This window comes from Marmota marmota, unplaced genomic scaffold (genome assembly GCF_001458135.2).
Source record: "Marmota marmota marmota unplaced genomic scaffold, marMar, whole genome shotgun sequence".
Classification (NCBI taxonomy): domain Eukaryota; kingdom Metazoa; phylum Chordata; class Mammalia; order Rodentia; family Sciuridae; genus Marmota; species Marmota marmota.
Window position 1 is genome coordinate 18,637,912 of NW_026000068.1, and position 20,620 is coordinate 18,658,531.

Consider the following 20,620-nt stretch of genomic DNA (forward strand, 5'->3'; position numbering starts at 1 on the left):
GAGTAGTCCCCTCCCACCAAACAGTGGGGAAATTAGGGCAACTGACAAGACTGATCAAGAAACTTTATACATTATTAGAGGCTATGTTAAAGGGATAGTCTGAGTATGATCTTTTAACATTTAAAAAATGTGTTGTGGTTTGGATATGAGGTGTCCCCCAAAGACTCTTGTGTTACTGCAAGAGGTGAAATGCTTAGACTTTCAGAACTGTGACCTAATCAGTGAATTAATCCCTTTGATGGATTAACAATTTCAGTGGAATCTTGGGTGGTAATTATGGGCAGGTAGGGTCTGGTTGGAGGAAGTGGGTCACTGGGGCTTGGCTTTGGGCATTACATCATGTCCCCTGGCTCCTCCTCGTCTCTCTCTGTTTCCTTGTTGTCTTGAGGTAAGCAGTTCTTCTTCTGAATGCCCTTCTGTCATTTTGCTAAGATTCACCTTAGGCCCAGAGCAATGGAGTCGGCCAACCATGGATTGATCCTCTGAAATCATGCACCCCAAATTCAACTTTTTTCTCCTCCAAGTTGTTTTTGGCAGGTATTTTGGGCATAAAGATAAAAATCTGGCAACAACAAAATGCTAAAACAGCTGAGGGTGTAGCTTAGTGATTGAACATATGTGAATTTCTGGGTTTGATCCTTAGCATTGGAAAAAATACAAAAACTCCCTATAATAGTATTTTTTTTTGGGGGTAAAACATTCATGTTTTAAATTTTACTGCTGTAGAAAGGCAATAAATTGAAATCTGGGGTGGTAGACCTGAGTGACGTAAAGGTCTGACTGCTGTGAACTGTGGACGTGTTTGTACATTTGTATGTGTATGGAAGCGGGGAGATTCCCCAGCTACTGCAAAGGATGGAGGTTTACCTTTTCCTTTTGCTACTGAGTAGAAGACAGGACCAACACTGGGAAGAGGGGTCTCTGGGTATGAGGAAGTTTTGAAAATCAACACTTGTGTCACCTGTGGGAGTGGGCAATTTCTTGTCATCTACTCATTCAGCATCTCAAAGAAGATATCTTTGAGCTGATTTACAGTTACAGTTTATTATCTTGATAATTATTGTTTATGATGTTAAAATAAAATGTTTCTTTTTAGTCCTGTTATTCTGTGGATCATGATAGACTTTGGGGAGAGAAACACTTCAAGAGCACTGACTCCTGGAGTGTGCTGGTGGAGGGTGAGATGAAATAAATAGAACCCTTAATAAATAAATATGGTGAACTTGTGTAAGCTCCCAAATCAATGTCTATACATGCTAACATGTGGTCATTAAAAATGGCAATGGTCACTTCTTGAGTTTATCTATCAAAGTTCAATCAGTATAGTTTAAGGTCTGGTATTGTGATGCCTCCTGCTTCACTCTTCTCGGTAAGGATTGCTTTATCTATTCTAAGTTAATTTCATGATTGCTTTTTCTAGATCTGTGAAGAATGTCACTTGGATTTCGATAGGAATTGCATTAAATCTGTATTATGCTTTTGGCAGTATGGCCATTTTGACAATTTTAATTCTGCCTATCCAGGAGCATGGGGCATCTTTCCATCTTCTAAGATTTTCTTTCTTCAGTGTTCTGTAGTTTTCATTGTAGAGATATTTCACTTCTTTTATTAGGTCGGTTCCCAAGTATACTATAGAGCCACAGTAACAGACATAAAGACCAATGGTACAGAATAGAAGACACAAAGACAAACCCACATAAATACAGCTATTTCATACTAGACAAAGGCACCAAAAACATTCACTGGAGAAAGTATAGACTATTCAATAAATGTTGCTGGGAAAATTGGAAAGTCAGATGTACAAAATGAAATTAAATTCCTATCTTTCACCCTGCAGGAAACTCAAAGTGGATCAAAAACTTAGGCACTAGAACAGAGAACCTATGCCTAATAGAAGAAAATGTAGGCCCAGATGTTCACCATGTCTGCCTAGGATCTGACTTCCTTAATAAAACTCCTGAAGCATAAGCAGTAAAATAAAAAAGTCGATAAATGGAATGGATTCAAACTAAAAAGTGTTTTCTCAGCAAAAGAAACTTTCAATAATATGAAGAAAGAGCCTACAGAATGGAAGAAGTTCTTTATCACATGCACACCAGAGAGGGCATTAATCTCCAGGATATATAAAGAACTCAAAAAACTTAACACCAAAAAGAAGAAATAACCCAATCAATGAGTGTGCTAAGGAACTGAACAGACACTTCACAGAAGAATAAATAAAATCCATTGACAAATATATGAAAACATGTTCAACATCTTTAGTAATTAGAGAAATTCAAATCAAAACTACTCTAAGATTTCATCTTACCCCAGTCAGAATGGCAATTTTCAAGAATACAAACAACAATAAATGTTGTCGAGGATGGGGAGGGGGAGGTATACTCATACATTGCTTGTGGGAATACAAATTGGGGCCATCATTATGAAAAGTGGTATGGAGATTCCTCAGAAAACTTGAAATAGAACCACTATTTGAACCAATTAGTCCATTCCTCAGTATACACCCGAAGGAATTAAAATTAGCATACTACCGTGATGCAGTCATATCAATGTTTATAGCAGCTCAACTCACAATAGCTAAACTATGGAACCAACCTAGGTGCCCTTCAACACATGAATGAATAAAGAAAATGTAATATATATATATATATATATATATATATATATACACACACACAGATATATAGAGATATATTATATATTTTTATATAGATATATTTAATATATTTATATATTATATATTTATTTTATATATATATATATGATTTTCAGCCTTAAAAACAAGAATAAAATTGTGGCATTTGCTGGTAAATTGATGGAACTGAAGAATATCATGCTAAGTGAAATAAGACAATCCCTAAAAACCAAAGGCCAAATGTTTTATCTGATATGTGGATGCTAATTTACAATAAGGGGCGGGGGAGCTAGGAAAGAATAAATTTACTTTAGGTAGAGGGGAGTGAAGGGAGAGGAAGGAGGGTGTATGGGGGTAGGAAAGATAGTGGAATGAATCAGACATTATTACCCTATATACATATATAACTATGGGATTTTACATCATGTAAAACCAGAAGAATGAGAAGTTATACTCCATGTATGTATGATGTATCAAGCGCATTCTACTGTCAGGTATAATTGATTAGAACAAATAAAAAAAGATTTTTAAAAAGTTCAGTAAGATAAACAAAAGTTACTCCATGTCTTCCACTCTTTAGAAAAACATGAAAGTAGAGGCTTTATACCTTGGAAATACCAGGGCACTGTCATTTATTAAAGCAACTACTAATGTTCTCAGTCTGAGACACAGAGTGTGTGTATATATATATATATATATATATATATATATATATATATATATACACATACATAATTTTCTGGGGAACCCCTATTAACTGCCCATCTACAGCAGTGAAAGAGTTGGCTCTCAAGAGTAGGAAATTGAGGTAGGAAATTTCTGTCAGTCTTAGATGTACTAACATCTGGTTGCACTTGCCTTCAAAGAACGTGGCTTTCATTTTTGATTCTATCTTCAAAATTTTGTGCAATGGCTTTCCATTGACAGATTCCAAGTAGGGGATTCTGAGAACTGAGGTTCTAGAATGAACTAGAACAGTGAAAATACAATCATGTAGTTGAGGAAACAATAACAGACCATCAACAATTACTAGGTATATATAAAAAACAAATATAAAATACTTTCTAGAATCAAAAAGTACAATTTTGAACTCATTAGATGAATTAAATCAGATTAGATACAGTGGAAGAGAGAAGAAACTACTCAGATTGTGGCACAGAAAGATTAGGAGATGGAAAGTAATGATGAGAATGTACATGGAGGGTAGAATAAGAACATTTTAGAGAATACAGATACATATACTCAAAATGGATACTTTAGAAAAAGAATTGCTTTGAAAGCCAGGTATAGTAAAATCAGAAGATGAGAGAAGATGGGAGAATGTGTAGCAAGATATTATTAGAGTTAAGGATAAGCAGAATCTTAAGGTTCAGTTGGGTAGATAATCCATGTAAATGTTGAAGTTGCTGAGAATCAAGGATGGGAAAAAGGCTTTGAGAGGAAGAACAGGAAACACAGACACAGACTGAGTAAGAGCACAGTGGTCTGGAATGTGGGCTTTAACCCAAGGCCTGAAGGTGACACAGAGAAAGGACATCATTTGATGGTCTGTTTCTGGTTCAACGGGCCTAAGGAGGCCAAGATCCAAAACAGTGCCAGTTTGTTTGGTGTTCAAATGACACATTTCTGAATGGCTGACGCAGTCTTGAAGGTCCAAGCCTTAGGGGACTAAATTGTGAGCATATCTATCCCCCATGCCAAGGATACTCACAGGGACCTAAGATTTTAAGAAGTCAAGGACCCTTATGAAATCACAGAAGACATAGGGAGGATTTGGGAAGGAGTGGCCCTTGGCAGAGTTGTTCCCTGTGAGCCTGAGGGTGGGCTAGATCCTTGTTGCCTAGCTTCCAGTGCTGCCTGGCAGTGTGTGGTGCAGAGAAATCCTGGTGTTCTAAGCAGCAAATGTGGCAAGGAATGCAAAAGGGGATTTTCTGAGAGTAGTTTACTGGATAGAATTAAAAACCCACTGCCACAAACTGTCCACTGTGGGGATGTTTGGTTGCCAACTATTTCCTCCAATTGAAGAGGGAAAACAGGGCCAAATATATTCTTTAATTTGAAAACACTTCAAGCTCTAAAGGACTATTTCTCAGTATAAGGTAGCTTAAAGGCTATTTGGCTTTGGTTTGTTTTTCTCTGTCACATATATAAGCCAAATCTTTAGACATGGGAAAAATGACTTTTACCCACAAAGAATGTCAGTGTTAACTGCTGCAAGAAAAATCTCAAACAAATTAATCCTGGGCTGGGTGTGAAATATCTTCTGGGAGTGGTGCCTTTATATAATGGTCAACAAGAACCACTGTTCATGGAGGTTTCACATTTCTACATAGTTGTGAATAGATTTGGGATCTCAATAATATTGTTTTGAGAAAGAAGCAGAACATCTGAGATTGTCTACAGGATATTAATAACCCATCTGTACTGCAGGCTTTGGTGTTACACAAACCTCTTCTTCCCTCAAAGAGGTCCAAATTATACTGTTAAGAGCACAAAACAATTTTCCTAACTTCTTTTTTAAAAATATTTTTTACAGTAGAGGGACACAATACCTTTATTTTATTTTTATGTGGTGCTGAGGATCAAACCCAGTGCCTCACACTTGCTAAACAAGTGCTGTACCTACTGAGCTACAACCCTAGCCCAATTCTCCTGACTTCTATCATTTAGACATGACTCTAAAATAACCTGTAGAGTGTCTGAAGAACATCGTCACCTCTTTGCCTTCTCTCTTCCTCATTCAATAAAAACAACTTTTTGCAAGTAGGACTGACTGTCCACAGATCTCATTTTAGAGTAACAAGCTGGTCCTTTTTGCTACTCTTTGTTGGCTAGATTTTCCATTTCCTGCACCAGGTTTCTGTGATGTCTTCTGTTGCAATAATGTCAAAAGAGGTGGCTCTAACATGATGTGTTAGACATGATCACTGCTCATCGTTACTGACAATGTCTCTTCCTAAAGCACACATCTTCAGTCTCCCCTGGTGCTGGGAGCCATTAGCCAAGTAGGTATGACAATTTCCTTGCCAGTGTACCCCATGTTGCTGACATTTTGCAGTGACATTGAATGTAGTTGACCTTGCTCAAGGACCAGGGCGGATTAGGGTGTTCCCGGTTTAACATAATCGGGTTTAGGGCGTTCCCAGTTTAGGTTCCAGGTTTAAGGTTTAAGATTATTCCTGCTGGGAATAGGGCGTATCCTGCTGCCTGAGTTCCCCTTGAGTTCTCACGGGATTCAGACAGTATATTTTGGGAGACAGAAGCCCAGTGAAGGTGAATTTGGGAGAGAACGTGGATTTGGGCAGAGAACGTGGATTTCCCCAGAACGTGATTGTAGACGGCTGGTGTGAGTTCGGGAATAAAGAGTTGCTGTTTGAATCTGCAAGCTGTGTGGTGGCTCGTGATTGTGTGCCCAGCCAGACTGCGGCATTTGTGCCCAGCCAGACTGCGGCACCCTGGGGTCATTCTGTCCTTGATCACCTACACAAGTTGCTGGGCCCAGTGAGCTGCCATCTTATTCCCATATAGATCGCTGAGCATTTCATTATTTTTATTATACTTGTTTGCTTTAGGGTGTCAGTGAGTCCTGGATTGATCAATCTAAGGAGAATCTATGTGTCAGACATAATGGTTTAAATCAAACCTTCCCTCCCATCTTGCTCATTTTTCTCTGAATCTAACTAGTGTGCTTGATACTCTCCTTTTTTTCCTTAGGATAAATTCTTCCCCTGGAAACTTCTTGGTATTTTGTCTCAATTTAGCCAGTTTTTAAATTCAAGCACAGGCCTGTGATGTGGAAGAAGAATGGGGGGGAAAAAGCCCAGGGAGGAGAGTAATCCTCAAAGAAAAGGTAGGAACAGATGAACAGATTAATATAGACAATGCATAAGCACGCTTACTTTAGGCTGGGGATGGAGTGGAAGAAGGACAAACTCCTATAAGCCACCAGTACTAAGCCTAATTCCAGAAATAATTTATTTTCCCTGCCCCCCCAATTTAGAATTTATTAATCTGTATTAAACAAATAGAAGGATTGGGAAACTAGTTTTATATGTCCCCTTTGTTAGTCATCAAGGCCCAAGATGCCCCCATTCGCTCTCCCATTTTATGTTCTCCCTCTAGCCACCCTATCACTCTGCTCCAGGCACACTGGCCTATTTTATTTTCCTCAGGCCAAATGTGCTGTTTCTTCAAGACCTTTTCTCCTTTGTTCCTCAAGGTCTCTGTTTAAACCATGTCTCCTGAGGGAAATCTTTCCTGACCCACACTATCTAAACTAACGCCGCCTTATTCTCCAGCTCCCCCCCTCCCCCCCTCCCCATTCAATATAGTGGATGTCTGTCACTCACAATTTTCCCAAATACTTTGCACATCCTCTCCCCATTTTATTAGTTTTCCATACTGTGAATCCAATGTAAACACTACTTTCTCTAATGAAGATTTTAAAAAAAAAAGTCTAGTATCTTCAACCTCTCTTGACAGTGAGGACAGATGCTACCAATTACATGGAAGGCTGTGATTTAGAGGACCGCTGAAGGACAAACAGACTGAACATTGCATCCATTGTCTTAATGCAAGAGTCAGCAGGAGCAAGAGCAGGAGCTTCCAGGCTGAGAGGAGCAAGGCAGCACTGGCATAGGCAGCATGGTAGTTGGCAAAGGTCAATGGTAGCAACTGCAACAGGTGCACCTTCTTATTGGGCCAGTTTATAAGGTAGTTCTGGAATTCATTTTTTTTTTCTGTGAGCTTTCTGATAGCCCTTAAATCCCCTCCTACAGAGACAACCAGTGGATTCAATTGTGGATTCCACTGTGTGCACTTAGGACTCTGACTGGTACAACATGCATTTATCTTTCCTCATGGCTCCCCACGTAATAGATTATTTGCTTATTTTGTACTAGAATACATCCCCGATATCTAGAACTATACTTGGTCCATAGTAAGTGCTCAATAAATGTTTGATGACTGGAAAAATGGCTAAATGTGATAGGATCCCTTTTGTCCTGTAGATTAAAGTAATTGATATTTATTATTTCTGGATATATAATATCCCAAATCTTCATAGCTTAAAACTTTTTTTTTTTAGGCACTGGGGACTGAACCCAAGGTTGATTTACCACTGAACTATATCCCCAGATTTTTAAATTTTTTTATCTTATGACAGGATCTCACTAAGTGGCTGAGGGCTTGAGAGTGGCCTCAAACTTGTGATCCTCCTTCCTCAGCCTACTGAGTTGCTGGGATTATACATTAATTGTACCAGGCTCAAATTTTCATGGCTTATAATAGCAAATATTAATAATTTCACATAGTTAACTATAAATCCAGCATGTGGGGGCAGTTTAGTTGGATGGATTTGGCTCAAGGTTTCTTATGAGGTTGCTGTCAGAATATGGACAGGAACTATGGTCATCTGAAGGTTGGCCTGGGGCTGGAAGTTCTGATTCCAAGATGGTGCACTCACATGTCTATTTGGAAGGGGATCTCAGTTCCTTGCTATGTGATCCTCTTTAAAGGTAGTTTCAGTGTCTTGTGGCATGGCTGCTGGCTTCTTCTGAGCAAGTGATGAGAGACAGAAACAGCAGAGGCAGTCAAGAAAGATACATATAGAAACACAGACAGAAAATTACATGTACAGAGATGGGGGAAAGAGAGACAGAGACAGAGGGGCAGAGAGAGAATCAGAGAGAGTCAGCGAATACTAAATGTCTTTCATAACCTAGTCTCAGTCACATTCTACTCATTAGAACCACAAAGTACTTCCCATACCTAAGGGGAGGGAGGGCATCAGTCTCCATCTTTTGAAGAGATAAAAGTCAAATAATTTTTAGAAATATTTTATTTATTAATTTTCTAAAAAATTGTGGTGCTGGGAGATGGAATTCAGGGCCTCATTTGTGCTAGATAAGTACTCTACCACTGAGCCACATCCTCAGCCCTGGACATATTTTAAAACCTCCAGGAGTCTAAAGCACGTAGTATAAAAAGCTACACCTATTTCTCCTTTCTTTCTTTGGGCTACTATCAAAGGTCTTTTCACCCATTTTTCTTGATAATTGTACTTCAATATTATTTGGAGGTGCAATATGCCTAGTTGATATATCACATTTTCTGTCTAAATTTGGTGGACCATGTAATAAAGTTCTGGGAGGCTGTAACTCTATAAGATGTGTACATCTACCATACTCCGCTTTTCCCTTCTTCCTTCTCTTTTGTATGTGAAAATGATGAGTGGCTCCCCAGTGGGCCTCCTGGACCACAGACAGTCTTGGGAATGAAATATGCAAAGAACAGAAATAGAATGAATGATGATGAAGGAGCAACCAAACAAGCCCCCAAACGACCTCTTCTTTCTTGCTTTTTCTAATATTACTTTGGTCCAAACTCATTCTGGTACATATGTCCTTGGGCAAGTGATTCCAATTGTCTTTTGTTTACTCTCTTCTTGGGAAATTGTCTGTTCTACTCCATAGTAACCCACTGGCAAAGTTTATACTAAAGTCATTGGTCTTTAATTCTAGTCCAGATCTGCTGTAGATAATGTATACGCAGAAGGAAGTTCTTTCTCTAACCAATGAGGGAAAGGCAAGAATTACTGAAATCTTCTTTAGCTCATTTGATACCAAGGATTTTGGGTTGCAACATAGTTGCGAGAGACTCATGGATGCTTTGCTGATTTTTGATTTTAAGTTAGATGAACATCTGTGATCAGGAGAGAGATTGCTTATTTCATTTTCATTTGCTGGCTCTTTCCACTGAGCTCATCCACCCATTCTGTAGTTCAACTTCTTGTTCTTTATAACTTACTGAGACTTTTTGATATCCCTTATACTCAAACATATCTCTTAGAGTCCCTTCCAAACTTTAGACAAAACTACCTGCAATCACAACAGTATATTGTCAAAACATCTATGTTTTATGCACCAGATATCTCATAGTTATTTTTTTTTAGCCCATGCAACCATCTGGAACAGTTGTACTATTATAATCTTTTTTATTTTTTCGAAAAAAGGAAATCAAGCCCTGGAACCTTACTCAGGGTTAGTCGGTTCAAGGGAGTCTGAGCTTGGATCCAAACCAACCTTAGAATGGGGCTAGGGCCAGTGTTCTTTCCACTTTTCCTGTTCTTTATCCTCCACTGACATTTTGGTGGACACATTTAGTTATGGTAGGAAGTATAAATAGGGAATGAAAATTACAATGTAATTGCCAAATTGGCTGACTCCATCATGCACAGTCCTGGGAATACATTTGTCTACAACATTTTTTCTTAATAAATTTCTTGAAACCAGATCAGCAAATTATTGCTAGTATGGGCCTTTGGCCAGGATATGGGAATCACTTTACTAAATGGAATCTTATGTCAAAATGGGATTTTCCCAAAGGGTTATGTATTTAGTGGAAACACTAAATAGATATTTAGACCTTGTCTATCTCCCTATCCATCTTTTCCTAAGGTCCTTTCCAAAGGGCAGTAGCATTATTGGAAGCCAGAGGAATACAACATATAGTGAACACCAAAAAGTGCAGGAATTGGGAGTTTGGAAGAGAAAGATGTTAGGAACATTTATATTTCCACTTAGAAAAATATAGTTGTTTCACTTAATTATAATTTAATTTAACCTTCACATACTGAATGGATTGGGTCTCATTAATCATATTGTATAAATGAGAAGCCATTGGTCAGAGAACTAAAGATCTACAGTCATAGATGTAGTACACAATCAAATTAGAATTTGAATTCTGGATGGTTTGATTCCCAAACTCATGTGCCTGGTAGAATTATCATTTATCTCTTCATAAATAGTAATGCTAATAGTATCCCGTGTTTTATTTTTTCATGTGTCTTTCATTTACTCTCAAAATAATCCCATAAGGCAGATGTTAAGGTGAATTTTGTTTCACAGGAACCATGGTACCTCCATATTTAGCTAGATTATTGTACCCTCATATTTGGTCAAACATTATTCTAGATGTTTCTATGAAAGCATGTTTTCAATGATATTAGCAATTAAATTTGTGGACTTTGAATAAACCAGATTAACCTTTGTAATGTGAGTAAACTTTATCCAATCAGTTGAAGGCCTTAATAGAAGACTGATCTCCCTGAAAGAAGGGAGGATTCTGACACAGGCTACCTTTGAGCTTGAACTACAATATTAGCTCTTTTCTGAGCCTCCAGCCTTTTAGTCTAACCTGCAGATTTTAGACAGGACAAGACTTTATAATTGCATGAGCCAGTTTCTTAAAATAAATCTATATACATCCTGTTGGTTCTGTTCCTCTGAAGAATGGTGATGAATACAGCAATTATCATTACCCTTTTTATAGATGAGTGAGCAGGTTCAGAAAGATTTAATAATTTTCCTTCTAAACTTGCAAAATGCTCAAGATCACACAGCTAATTGGAGGACCTGATAGTTAAAAACAGTTTCCTTTGTCTTCAAATCTATGTTTATGCCTTTTTAGAAACTATTCTTTAAAAATTATACATAGTCAGTCAAGTGTGGTAGTGCATGCCACTTCCCAGTTACTCAGGAGAACTGAAGCAAGAAGATTGCAAATTCAAGGCCAGCCTCAGCTATTTAGTGAGACCCTGTCTGAAAATAAAAAATAAAAAGGACTAGGGATGTAGCTCAATGGCAAAGCATCTCTGGGTTCAATCCCCAGCATTAAAAAAAAATTCAGACATAGTAAACTTGTCTATTAGTTGCCTATGACTGCTGTAATAAATTACAAATCTGGTGGCTTAAAACAACACAGGTTTAGTCTCTCACAGTTCTAGAGGTCAGAAATCCAGAAGTTTTACTCATTACAAGTCAAGGCATCTTCAGAATTTCTTGAGACTCTGCAGGGAGAATTCAGTTCATTGCCCTTTTTAGCTTTTAGTAGCTGCTGTTCCTGGGCTTGTGACTCCTGTCTCCACCTTTAAAGCATGTCACCCCAATCTCTGCTTCCATTGTCCACCTACCTTTCCCTCTTTTGTAGTCGAGGCTCCTTCTGCTCTCCTCTTCTGAGGACACTTGTGATTACATTTTAGGGCTCACTTGGATAATCCAGGATTTTTCTACCAACTCAAGATCCTTAAATTAATCATGTGTTCACATTGCATTATATATGGTGTATTAGTCAGCTTTTTTTGTCACTGTGATTAAATGACCTGACAAGAACAATTAAGAAGGAAAAATTTATTTGGGGGCTCAGCATTTCAGAAATCTCAGTCCACTGACAGCTGGCTCCATTCCTCAGGGTTGGAGGTGAGGCAGATCATGGGGGTGGAAGAGTATGGCAGAAGGAAGGAGAGAGAGAGAGAGAGAGAGAGAGAGAGAGAGAGAGAGAGAGAGAGAGATATTCCACTTGCCAAATACAAAATATATATACCCAAAGGCACGCCTCCAATGACCCACCTCCTCCAGTCACACCCTACCTGTCTTCAGCTACCACTCAGTTAATCTCTATCAAAGGATTAATTCACTGATTGGTTAACCCAATCATTTCATCTCTACACCTTCTTGCATTGCTTTACACATGAGCTTTTGGGGGACACATCATATCCAAACCATAACATCTGGTAACATTCACGGTTTCAGGGATGAAGACGTGAGCATTGATTCAGTCCACTATGCTCATTTTTGTCTTTTTTGTTTTGTTTTGTTTTTTGAATACATCATTTAGCCTCACTACACAAATGTTTTTAATTTTTCCTTACTTTCTTCTTTATCTTTCTAATTCTATTGTGAAATAGATTCAAGCTTTAAGAAGGAGAGTTTTAAGAAGGAGTGATTTGGAACAAATATGGAACCAAAGACCTGGAATTGTTGAGCTAGAATTATATCTGCTTTCCAAAAGCTATGTCTGACACCACAGACATCCTGAAAGCCTCTAAGGTAAACCTTCCTCCTCATGGAAGTTTTCTCAGATCTCTTTTATCAACTATGCTGATTTGTGTAGAATATTTTTATTTGCTTCCCTTCTGTTTAGGAGAATGACCAAAATGTAGGTCTCAGGTGGGAGAGGAAGGAGAGGGGAACTCTAATCCTTAGGCTGTTTAATTAGTTCCCTGATGACTGAGAGCTGGCTGTAGATCCCAGACTCATCTGTTGGAAAACTCAATTTACTCCTGTGGGGCCTTATTTTCCTTCAGTCAAAGGCTCCTAGAGTCTCATTTGGTTAGGTCTCATGCTCCTAGAGCAAGATTCCTACTGTCAGCAGCTTTTTCTCTCAGTGTCAGCCTCCTCCAATGACTTTGAGACTCATGCCTCAGCCAGGCTGAATTGTATAGTGAAAGGAGAACTTGACACATCTGCATTTGAATCCCCCAATTCACCACTTAATATGTGTGTTCTCCTACTTAATATGGTGCTTTAAGGATCTGTCAGCAGAATGCAGATGATGCTAATATCTTTTGCATGCAGAATTTGACCAGATTAAATGCAAGCAGAGCATACATACTGCTATCAGTTACCTTCCTTTACATCTTTCTGTCAACCATGAACCTTTTGACTTTTTATCACATCAACTAGAGTGGCAAGCGGTATGTTCAGAAGGAGGCTTGACAGTGCTGCTCTACTTTGCACAGACCATCCTAGGAATGCTAAAGACGGAGTGACAGGGCTTCAACAAAGTGTATGTGACACCTCCCCAGAGCCATTCACCTCTCCTTTCCTAACAGAGCCTCATTTTGTGCTGACATCAGGTAGCACTGTGACCTTGCAGAGGAGGATGCCTGACTAGTCTAAGCCAGTGTGTTACTGTCCTCTTTGTCTATAGTTAGTTCAAGGGTGACTGTGTGATTTATTTCTGGGGGATAAGACATAGGGAATAAAAGGAAAGTTTTCTGAGGAAATTTGGGGAAGATTTTCCTTTCCTGATTAGTTTGTCTTTAATTCATCCTGTTGGCAAGGGAGTGAGGCAGTCCCTGTCTAGGCATAGAAGGATGGTTACATGACCCCTGCCACTGGACAGATGTGATTGATAGCACTTTATCAGTCATGGATACTTTCAGCCCAAGCGGAGGACAGCACATGCCACAGAAGGGCACATGGGAACTGTTTTTAGAAGAGAATGTGCCGCAGTCCGGCTGCAGCAAAATAACCGGGAGGTGACGAACAACTTGAGTATATTGATGCAGCAGAAGTGGGAGCGTTTATTGTAGGACAGGAGGGGTATATATACATTACACACAGCTTATCTTAATTAACATAAACTAGATACAGCAGTCAACCAATAAGGAATCTCCACACTTAATGGCTCGCTGCTGTTACTTCACAAACCACTCCCTCTGCAAAATGCCAGGCACCATCTTGACTTGTTTACAGACTCTAACAAGAATGAACAGTCAGGAGCTGTGGGAGGCAGGCTTTGTAGTATGAGGGTATGGCTTCTGTGAGAGGATGGGATGGGTTTGTTTGAATAATTCTATAGGTCAGGGAACAGAAACCAGCTTTTCAATGATATTTGGTCATCTTGATAAAGGAAGTCATTTGACTTGGGGACCTTATCTGTGATAACAGAGTTGGAAGGAAACTTTTATACCTTAGGATGCTTTCTCAGTTTTAGCAGATATCAAGCCAGCACACACTATTTGGCCTTTATTTTAGACTTTACACTATATTGGTAAGAGAGGGAGAAAGAAAAAGAGAGACATAGAGAAAAAGAGGGAACAAATATTGGAAAATAGCCATAATTCTCTTTGAATATGTTGACCATTATCATGTATTAGTATGTGATTATAGTTAAAAGCATAACTTCACCTTTCAACCATGAAGGGAAATAGTTCAGACAGTCCAAGAACAGTGAAGAAAAAAAGAGACCAGCTTAGGTCTCTGATAGCTTCTTTGAAGCTGCTGAACTACCGCTGAAACTTTTTACCACTGGACTTCTGTATAATATCACAAACCCCTACGGCTGAGCCACTTCTGGCCTGTTATTCTGCCAACTTGTAGCTGAAACATCCTGGTGTGGAAGGCTCCAGGCTTCCTCTATTGCCAGTGGAAGAACCTCCCACTGTCGCAGTCTGGCTGGGCACAAAATCACGAGCCACTCAAGCAGGAACAAACTTTATTTCTGAAACTCCCGCCAATGCCACGCACTCTCCCGGGAAATATGCCGAACTACACACGCGGCGTTCTCCCGGGCCACACTACACCAACAGACAAATCCCTCCTCCGGAAATCCCTCCTACCGCACTTCCCCAACCAATGGGAACTCTCCGGGAATCCCGCTAGAGCTCCAAAGTAGCAGGCCAAGGTGGACAGCAGGGGTCTAATATCCATTTGAATTCAGATCTTAACATAATCATATCATCTCAATGGCTTGCTGGCGTCACCTTTCAACCAAAAATGCCATGCATCATTCCTACTTGGCTATGGCTCTCAGCATCCCACAATTTGATATGCTTGATGTCTTTTCTGGCTGATACAGTTATTTTTGTGTGTTAAGCTATCTTTGTACTATAAAGGAGGTGCTGGAGTGAAGAATGGAGAGATCTACAGAGAAAACACCAATGTGAAGTTATTGAGCTCCTTAGCCTGCTGACCTGCCTCATGAGGAGGACCTTTCATTTTACTCTGAAGTAGAATTTCCATAAAATTCAAGCCACTCCTAATCCCTTTCTCAACCTTTAAAGTGTAAATTTACCCCTAGGCTGCCTTTTGTGACCTGCAGGACGATAGAGTTGCCATGTATCTTCCTTTATCACTTATTTTTCAGTCTATGAAATGTCTACAGTCAATATTAAGAATCTGTCTTAGAATTATGACAAAATGAGTAAAAAATCAAATACAGAGCATATTTTAGAATAGAGTATTTAGAATATCATTTTCTGATTCCTGAATTCCTTGTACCTATACTTTTTGCAAAAATAAACAATTAAAAGGGAATGATATTATGTTTTTTCTTTTGGAGAAAAATAGAACAATTTGACTAACAAGATGCCAAAAAGTGATATTACTTGCTTAAACATTAACTTGAATGGATACTAAGCTTTTAAATGTTTCATACTGTCATTTTGAAAATTGTTTATACTAAAACTTATGTAATAAAGTGTTTAAAGTCATTCTAATAAATTCTCAATAATACCTTAAGAAAATTAATAATATAACAGTGTAAAACATTGGAATACAATTTTCAGAATAATTCTATCTTTTTTTAACTAAAGCAATGAAAATCATTAGATTTTGGAGACTGAAAAAATTTCATGAATTTACTTAATAGAAAAATGCTTGTACTTCGAAATGATAAAAATATTCAAACTTTGAGAAAAAAATATATTTATATATGCTTAAAATTGAGTGTTCTCTGTTTCCTTCAAAGTATTTCACTCACCTGGTAAAACAACCCCTCCCTGAATGTATAAGATTTCATTTTCCTTTCTATGCATGAAAGAATTCATAATGTAGAATGGCCTGTGAATGTGAGGAATGTGGGAAAGCTTGCATTTTCCCAGTCCCTTTGAAAGACACAAAAAAGATTTAGAAAGGTAAAAAACCCTTTGCAAGTAATAAATATTATAAAGGCTTCTGGTATTCCAGTCTCCCTGTGTTACTCAGCCTTCCATTGCTGTGTTAGAATACATGAGAAATTCAACGTAGGGGAGGAAAGATGATCATGGGTTTCTGTCCATAATTGGGTGGCTCTGTTGGGTTGGTCTGAGGTGACTTACAACATCATGGTGGATGAACAGAGCAGAGCGGCCCACATCATGGCAGCAGGAAAAGGATAAAGAGGGAGAGGAATGGGCTAGCAACCAGATACCTGATAGCTATTTTTGTTTAAGCTCACTATTTTCATGTTGTTCAAGTACAATAGGTAACAATAAATTAGGTAGATGTAAAAAAAGATATTCAACCTTTGATAGTAGGAGTCTCTTAGGCCAAAGAAGAACAACTTTCTCTAATTTTGCTAACTTTTTACCCTCTCAGAGTTCTGAAAAGACCAGACCTTGAGGGATCTCTGAAGGCTACTTGCCACATTGGATGTCTGTAGAAAGCCAGTGGTCATCTCCTCTCGACAATACTTGTGGAGAAAACCTAAGCGTGGTTCTGAGCACCGTGAGTTCCTCTTCCTCACTATGTTTCTAGGTAGCAGGGTACAGTGAATGGGTGCTTCCTCATATGACATGCAAAGGAGCTCTTATGCAATTCTTGGGTAACTGGAACTCTAGTCATGATTTTGAGCTACAGAGTGATTATGATTCCAATAGCTTCATGGTAGGACTTCCTTGGTAAAGGAGAGTTGTTGGAGCGGAGATAAGACCAGAGCCACTGAAGAGGTAGTTGCATGGGCAGAGGGAAGAGAAAGAGAACTGAACTTAGCAGACACATGGCAGATGCAAATATATACAGGAATGTAACACCGAAAGACTCTTTAAGTATATACACCAGAGGAGAGGGAAGTGGGATGGTGAAGGAACTAGAAGAAGCTAGTTATCAATTTGTATTGTTAAATGAATTGGCTCTAAGGTGCTAGCATCTATGATTATAGAACACAGACCTAGAGCATGATCCAGAGTCTTATAGCATCTACTTTGGCTTCTCAAAAAAATATCATATGCTAAGCTTTTCTTTTTTTAGATTTCAGTTTTGATTTTTTTGCTTTTGGTTTTCAGCTCTGTTTCAGACACTTGTGGTGTTGAGATAAATGATGTCCTAATTGTGTATTTCAGTGATGTATATACAATGAATAAAAAGTGAGTGGTATTGCTTTCTGTTGTAAACTCTCAAAGGTCAGGGATCAGGGTGGATTTTCTAGAGCTCATGTTGGGCATTAAACAAATCTAAAAACGAACACTTTCCCACAGGAAAAATGTGACTGGTGAAGCATCCAACATAATATAAGGGACTGTTACTTTCAGAAAAAACACCTTAAAAAACCCCTATACAGCCTATAAGGAAGCATGTTACAGCCTGAAAAACTAAAATATGAAAAAACATACTGTTCTTTTTATCTCAAAAAATAGTTATGAATATTGATTACTTATGAATACATTCTACATCACAAAAACACATCATAAATAAAAAAATTACTATCTGGATTAGCTAAAGACATTACTATATGAGACACAAGGGAAATATTGAGGGGGGATAAAACTATTTTGTTAAGTCAAAAAGTATATGCACTCCAAATACTAATTTCTGAAGTGGAAAATATTTAATTTTCATTAATTTGTTTTTATATTTCAGTGGTACTGGAATTGAACCAAGGCACTCCATTGAATTATATCCCAGTCCTTTTATTTTTTATTTTGAGGCAGGGACTTGCTAAACTCCCAAGCTGGCCTCCAACTTGCAATCCTTCTCCCTCAGTTTCCTAAGTAACTGAGGTTATGTGCATGTACCACTGTGCCTAGTATAAAGAGACTTAATTTTTTGAAAACACTAATATCTTTACATCAGTAATTATAGTTATTATAAAAATGGAAAAGTGTCTTCAATTTCCTAGTGAAATTCTTGATACTATAAAAAATAAATTCATATAGATTGGTAATTATGCTAGATGACATTTGGAGGTAAATGGGAAGAAAAAGATGCTGCTGCAAAATAGAATATTGACTGTACTTGTAAATTTCAGAGGCATTTACTTTGGCACATCTTTAAGATGAGATTTGACTAAAGAACATTATGTATGTGTGTGTGTGTGTGTGTGTATATATATATATATATATATAATAATTCTCTAAGCCTCAGTTTCTTTACTTGTAAAAACATGCTGTAATTTATACTTACATTTGAGGTCAGCTAGCATTTGTACATAAAAAAACTGCTAGTGTGTGTGGACATGAGTTCAGTGGTAGTCCTTATGTTGCAATTACTGTTTAAAGACCAAGTGTAAGAATTAGAAACATCACTTTGATAATCTTATAGATATTTGTTTTACCTGAATCACTTAAGTCTAAAGTGTTTCTCAAGGATATCAAACATTGCAAAGGAACAAAATGTTTTAAAAATTAGTTCACTCCAAAGAATTCATGTAAGAGAACATTAGAATGCTACACTTGTCACTTGATTTCAATTATTAATAACAATTCCCATGTTGCTTCAAATATCCATACAAGCATGTAAATCTGAGCAGTTCACCATGATCAGTATTAGATTATTTTATTTGTTAGGGTAAAATGAGACAAATGCCAGTGTTTTAAGCTTGACTTAATGCATTTTTTTTCATGGAATTTCATGTGCAAAAGTACAGTTGCCATGTATACAGGAAACAGAGTTAAAGCAAATGAATCATTAGAAACAAGAATGAGGAGGAAAATATTCAGAACATTTTGCACTTATGGTCTAGCCACGTTGAGGTACATTCTCTAAATGGAATAAAGGTCTAATTGCCCAAGGGATTGCTTTTCTGCCTGGGAAAATCTATTGATTGGTTCATAAACTTCTAAGATTTACATTTCTGATGGAAATGCTTTTTCACAAGGATTAGCTTTCTCTGACACCTATTTAAATTTATTGTATATTCTTATGTTGGTTCATGTCCAGTTACTTACTTAATAGTTTGTGGCTCTCAGAATCATACATATGGATGTGCATATTGTAATGAATTTTACTCAGTCCTTAACACCATATATGATTAGGGAAATAAATTAGTGCTGAGGCTTTGTAAACACTATGAACTATAAATAACAAATAACAAAAAATCCTTTTTATTAAAATGAAAACCAATACATCTTAAAAAGGCAATAAACAGAAATGAACAAATTCAGATGATGCAGAGAGTTTAGAGAAACTGTTAAAATAGACCATAGGAGCATTCATTGGCAGTAAATGAGCTACTGTTCAGCAATCCAATATGCACAAGAAATCTCAGTATATTTCTCTAAATGTTTAAAGTTGGAGAATAATTATTTTCAAGTCTCTGAGAATTTTTGATGTGGAATATTGCTTTCCAATCTAGGCAAGATGTTGTGAGATAATTCACAGCAATTCAGAAGAAAACAAGAACTATTTAGGTAGTCAAAGTAGATTTGCTTAAATGAAAGATTAGGAAAATGTTCAGCAAGGAAAAAGTGCTTCTATTGAAATTATCAGTGTAGGGTTGGATTCTTGTACACAACCTGTGATAATAGGTAAACATTATACGTCTAAGTTAGAAAACTGTTTCCCCTTCGAATGAAAGAAATTTATCTTTGTTTATTATTGAAGTTTTATCTCATGTAGATCATTTTACCCTCAATATGTAAAATCTGTGGTATTTTCATTTGTGGTATGCATTCCTTTAAAATATTATGTACTTTGGAAATTAGAACATGGCCTTTGTTTCACATCTCTTGAGAAATAAAAAGGCTCATAATTGCATGCAAGCAACCCAGAATATACAACAACTTGGATCAACTCTCTTACATCAAGTTGTATAAATAAAAAGAGATTGTGTTTCTTCTAGAAACCAGGAAATAGAAAAAACAGGAAAATTGCTTTATTGTCCAAAGCTGAAATTTGTTATGAGCCCGTGACTGGCAGGGACTGATTTCCAAAAGGGATTGCAAACAGGAGGAAGTTCCTCATTAGCAAAGGTATCCTATGTGTTTGTTTTTTATCACTGAACTTTCATCTGTAGTTTTTCCTTCACTTTCTCCTCCACAGAACTGTCATCTTTGTAAACCACAATATGATTTGTATACTTTCTTTTTTCTTTTCTTTTCTTTTTAAGGCTTAGAATACTTTTGCTTAGTTCAAGAATCATTCCTGTACTGTTTGATTTTAAATAAGTGTTAAAAGACTTTGGGATTCTCCTGTATTCTTAAAGGTTTAAATCCAGAGACATGAGGTGAGGAACAAATAACATTTCTTTTCTTTTCTTTGGAAAGTAAATCCAGAGATTAATTTTGTTCCTTGGGTGGTGTCATATTTCCATGACTCTTCATGTTTCTTGTATGTTTGCTGAGCTCTTTCTGCATCTGAAGAAGCATCTACTTCTCTGTCTTTGTTTCAACATTTTTCCTTCACTCATCAGCCTGACTAGAGGTTCTGAGAGCCTGTCAAACAT